Source organism: Nematolebias whitei, chromosome 4 (assembly GCF_014905685.2).
Source record: "Nematolebias whitei isolate Nwh7 chromosome 4, NemWhi1, whole genome shotgun sequence".
NCBI lineage: Eukaryota > Metazoa > Chordata > Actinopteri > Cyprinodontiformes > Rivulidae > Nematolebias > Nematolebias whitei.
The window spans coordinates 5,043,497-5,049,202 of NC_056501.1; positions in this window are offsets into that span (position 1 = coordinate 5,043,497).

Sequence of the window (5,706 nt, forward strand, 5' to 3'; positions counted from 1 at the left end):
AGATAGATAGATAGATAGATAGATAGATAGATAGATAGATAGATAGAAATCAGCCTATGTTTGCTTTCAGTGAGTTTGAACCAAGCACCTGATTGTCTGTGTTTTGTTTGTTTTTTCTTTGTTTTTAAGCAACAACCTTTCACATGATTGTTTTTCTTCTTGGCTTTTAATAATTTTGTTGCAGATTTAATAAAACCTTTTTGAAGAAAATGCAAAGCCTATACATTTGGATACCTGATCTGATGTGCAGCAACGTTATAGTTATTTTTCTTTCCAACCGGACTAAGTGACTATAAGCAACTGACCTATGCTTGGTAACTATTTTACGGCAGTTGCAGGACAACTGAACGAGTCAACATCGTGCACGTCTGGAAGTTAGAAAGCTTTCATGTGTCATGTCCTGGATCTGTCGTGACAAATGAACAAACTTTTTGAAAACATGTTTGGAATTTCACCCAGCTGGGTGAGCGAAAGAAATGTTATTTGACAAAGTAACATACGTTCACAGAGTCTGAGATAAGTTTTAGGTAATATTGATTAGTCTTCTTTTCTTTTTTTTTAAATCTAGAATTGTGTTAACTTATTAGTAACCCAGCCTAACAAATTCATATAATTCTTTAAGTTTTTTAAATTATTATTATTATTATTAAATTTGTAACTTTATTCATACAGGTAGTTTCACTGAGTCATGAGGACTCCTTTTCAAGAGAGACCTGTTTTAGAAATCTCTTGGTGTAAACATGAATATGTTTTTATTTACTCCGTCTTTAGGCCTTAATTGAACAATCCTTCTGATTGGTTTTGTCAGATGTCATTTGAAAACTTAACTGTCTCAGTTTATAATCAATATTTATTTATTTGAAACAATAATTTATTTCATTTGTATTTTGTTTCATGCAAAATACATTTAAATTTTATTATGTTTTAGGGAAACCTATTTCAAAAAGGTGAGTTCTCATGGGTTAAAAGGCTGGTTCCATGCATGATCTACTAGGAACATTTATTTTTAAGTATTGTTTGTTCTGGGTCAGTTTTCCTGAGAACACACAACTCAAAGTGGGACAATAAACTCTCCCAGCCTCTAAACTGTCCTTATGTCCCAGCTGAACATTAAACAAGAGTCTTTGCATGATCAGTAATGTTAAAAAAAAAGTTATTTTATCAAGTTTTTCCAAACTGAAACTACGAACACCAGAAGGAGGCACAGGTAAAACAAATTTGAAATAAAATCCTAACAATCCTCGAAGGTTTTCACATCGCCGCCCACTTTTCATGCCAGAGTCCTAAAATCTTCTCGTGAATGGAGAGGCCAGTTTGGTCAAACAGATCATAATTAGTCTCATTCAATGGAAGATTTTGTGTGTTGGTGTCAGTGGTGATTTTAGCCTCAGAATGGGGTGCTCAAGCCCCACCAACACCCCTGAAAAAATAAAGAAACCAGCACTAGGATTTTGTCAGGAAACTCAATTTTCAAATCTTAGATTCACTAAAATATTGAATACATTTGAAATAAAAATGGAATAAATGATGACACTATTAAACAGGCCAGTTCGATTTTTATACTTTTTGCACAAGAACACCGCCTGCCAATCAATCCAAGGCAGCAACTGACCAATCAGTGATTGCAATTTGTCCTGAAGGTAAACGCCCCTTACTGCAGGAGCTCCACCCCCTTTTTCCCCAGACAACATTGTCTGGGTTTTTGCATTAGGAACACTTGGCGGTCGGAGAGATTACATGAAAAATCATCTGAAAAAATGGTTAGACCTTGTCAGAAAACATGTAATTCAGACAGTGTTACTCTGAAAGTTTAGAGGGGGGAATGCAGTTTATTCAATTTCCAAAACATAAACTGAGTCTGGAAAAATGTACGAGATGATAAATCCCTGCGGCCGACCTCATGAGCAGCTGAATACAACAATGATAAACAGGAAGTACACGTGTTCATCTGTATGAAGGTAACTGCAGGTAAATCCTCCATTTTCTGTCATAATTACGTTGTACGCTTATGATTAAAGTAAAGGTCAGTGTTTAAAGTTGTGATGTGTTTTATGTGTTTTAAATGTAGATATATGTTGTAACTTCTGGTTGCATAAGTTTAGTCTTTTTAAACTAAACTGATTTTGTACAAAGTGTTTATTAGGTTGTCTAATGTAAAGTGGTGCGCTACGTCTGTAGCATCTTAGCTAGTGCACATCTATTGCGCCCCGCTAGCTTAGTGCTACTTCTTGTTGTGCCAAGCTCTCTAAATATTTGTTGAATCAAGAGTTTACTTATGTAGGTAAACGTAATGTTTAAAAACCCGTTGGCATCTACATTATTTAAAAATTTGTGGGGGAGGACAACTAGACCTCTCACCAGTCGCCAGTGGCCACTGTTGTTGAAGCCAAGAGCCAATGTCAACGCTTGGGGCTAAGCCCCCCTAAAGGGCAGATTCTAGAATCGCCCCTGGTTGGTGCTCATTGTGTTGAAGATGACTCCCAGCTACCACCACATCGAGCTTTAGCTCATATCTGTAAACTCCTCTGACATGGCAGCCATCTTGGATTGGGTGAACCCCAACATGCAATCAGTTAGAGACGGATATCATTTTACTTTAACTTTTTTTTTTTTAATACCTTATTTATTTTTCTTTGAAGATTGCAAGATCTTAACACCAAAAAAAAGTTAGAGACGGACATCTTTGATTGTTTTCTGAGAGTTTCATTAAAACCAAGCCAACATTTCACGCGTTGCGTTGCCAACAGACAGACTCGACTGTTAGAGCCAAAGTCAAGCATTGTGTAGTATATTGTGAAATACTTTCGGCTACTACCACACCAGAAGTCAGTTCATTATCCTTAAAACTGATTGAGTTTGAGACACTTATGTGTTGTCTGTCCCACACGTGGACACATACCTGCTTTCAGTTGTCTTCAGTAAGATTCCTCCTCCATGTGCACGTCTTTTTCTAAGTAGCTCAGACTAACGGAGCGTGGCAGGATTTCAGAGTAAAGGACCGTGAAGCCTTTTGTCAGCACAGCCTCGCATGTCAACACATTACCAGTGAGCTCATACAGTTTGGCGCTTCACATGGCGTTAGCTTGTCTCTGAAATCAAGCAGCTGCCACAGCTTAAAAATTCTTATTGGAACCGCAGAGTGATATTATTACATCTGAGGTAGAAAAACAGAATAAAAAGGTTCAGGTCGGAGAGTGATTCTATCTGTGCAGGAGAGTAAATCGGTTTGTACAGGACGCAATTTTATTTATAGCGTTCGCAAACAGGAAAAGCTAAAAGAGAAATAGTTTGTGGACAGTCTTTCCACAATAAACCGGAACAATGGCGGCTCTATGAGGACATGAAGGTTTGCACTTATAAAAATAGAGATAACGAGGCTTGACACAAGCTACACAACTTTTTGCATGAAGTGAACAGTTTCTTTGGTGCCTGTGTTCAAAACAATAGACAGATAGCCTGATATGGCCTGAGCCCTGTTCATCTTGTGTGGTGACATTTTATTGAAAGAGGACGCAGCTCTTTGGTGGCAGTGGGCGAGGAGAAAAGACAACAAGTCAAGACAACGTAAGGAGGAGAGGAAATCTTTAAGCACCTGTAGCAAAGCACAATGCACGGTTTTGAAAACAGCGAAGGAAGGAATTTTTCTAAAATGGGCCAAGTCACGTCTCCAAGGCCTCTGAGACAGAGAGATGAAAGCAGGACGGAGCGGAGGAAATGAGGGCTGAGGAGGCGTCACCTCAAGATCTGCCTGTAACTGACAGGATCCCAACCAGGCGAGACGCCCTTCAAAACTGACGAGCGTTGGCACTGCAGAAGGCAGAGGGCTGGTTGGGGGTGGCTGCGTTTGCAGACAGCTGTTTCCAACCAGATCGTCAAACTTCACGGAGCCCAGATAAGGAGCCTTGAGTATCTCCAAACAAACAGCTTCTGTTTACCCCGATGTTTGTGAAACACACATCCTGTTGTTTGTCAGCGCGCATGCTTACAGTGAAATGAAGTTGAGCGTTTTTCCTCAAAGAGCGGAGCGTCGAAAGGTCTGGTTCCTGTGATGTTTGTGGTGATGATGGCTCATTTACAGGCAGGGACCCTGAAGGGTGCGTTCAGTGTAGATGGGATTTTTTTGTTATGTCTCAGATGATAAACACTTCCATGATAGCCTGGCTGATGCGATAGTGAATGTTTACGACTGTCTGGTGTCTAGGTATCCATGGTTCACATGCACAACAATGAAGCCTGATAAGCAAGAGGTTAAGGTTTTAAAACATCAACCTAAAACAAGAATTTATTAACGTTTCTGCTCTACTTTTGATTAAACGTTTCTGTTAAAGCGTCAGACTGAAAATAAGCAAACATGGAGGCTACAGTACCATCTGCAACAGCTTCGTGTTCCTCTGACCACGGCTGCTAAGATGTTTGAAAATTACAACGTTCACAGGACTGTATGCCACCTCCCAAGATATGGACGCAAGAGAAAATGCAGCCCCAGGATGATCAGACGGATTGTGTGAATGAGAGAAAACCAGTGAAGGAAATCATTTAAAACCACTGAAGCTGAACTCCAAGGTTTTGAATCATAATGAGGTCCATGGAAGAAGACCTAGAAAAGGCTCCAATAATGGCAGAAAACCTAAAAACCCAAAAAGCCAGACAGGAAATTGTCAAACAGCACAAACCCTCAAGTTTATGGGAAAAGTTTATGGAACTTCTGAGACAAAAATTAAGCTTTTTAGCTCCTGACGTCAATTTTACTTCTTTTGGAAGGGTCCAAACAAACTCATCTGCCTCTCCATAGTATATTGAACGAGTCAAGGGGAAGTTTTCAAACCTAAGAACATTGTACCAGCTGTCAAGCATGGCGGTGGTAGCCTCATGCTGTGAAGCTGTTTCTATGAAGCTACCTCTGAATTCTTCCTCTTCATCTCAAATCGACCGTTAGACGGTTGAAACTTAACGTGATTGATGTTCTAACACGTCAAATCTGGTTCCTGAAGAGATAAATCAACAATGAACCCGTTAATTTTACTGAACTCTATGAATTCTGCCTAGAAGAGTGGTCAAACCTGGTCAGAATTCATGGCTACAAAAAGCATGCGGTCAAGGTGGAATTAGCTAAATATTAGGAGTGTATGGATAATTTTCAACGTGTGTTTATTAGAGGAAAAAAAAAAACCTGCCATAAAATCCAACTTATGTACCCAATTCTATTTTTATTTTTTTTTAAACCAATGAAATTGTGTTTTGTATCATCCGTGCACCCTGAAAAGAACGGTGCAAATGAATCACTGAACGCCGTAAATTAATCTGACATTCATGTCCATGATGAGGGAGCGTAAACCTCAGAATGCTTCTATATAAAAACTGCATTATCGGCTCATTTGTGCTGGTTTAGTTTGTTTTATCTTACCGTTGGGTCCCGTTTAAATCTCTATAAAATGATTGCATTGTTTTTATAACAAAAACAAAAAAACTGTGAATGAGGCAAGAATAAGAGAGAAGTCTGTCATCTTTTCAAAAAGTCACAATATCTTTTAATATAAAACACTTTTGCTTTTAACATAATGAGGCATCGATGACCAGGACTAATCCAAACGCCACCCGAGCTCTGCGGCTGGGGGGGTGGGGGGGGATCCGCCTCGGCAGCAGCTGGCTGCAGTGGTGCCTCCAGGTGCACACAGAAAAGGATTGAAACATGCATTTACTACATTG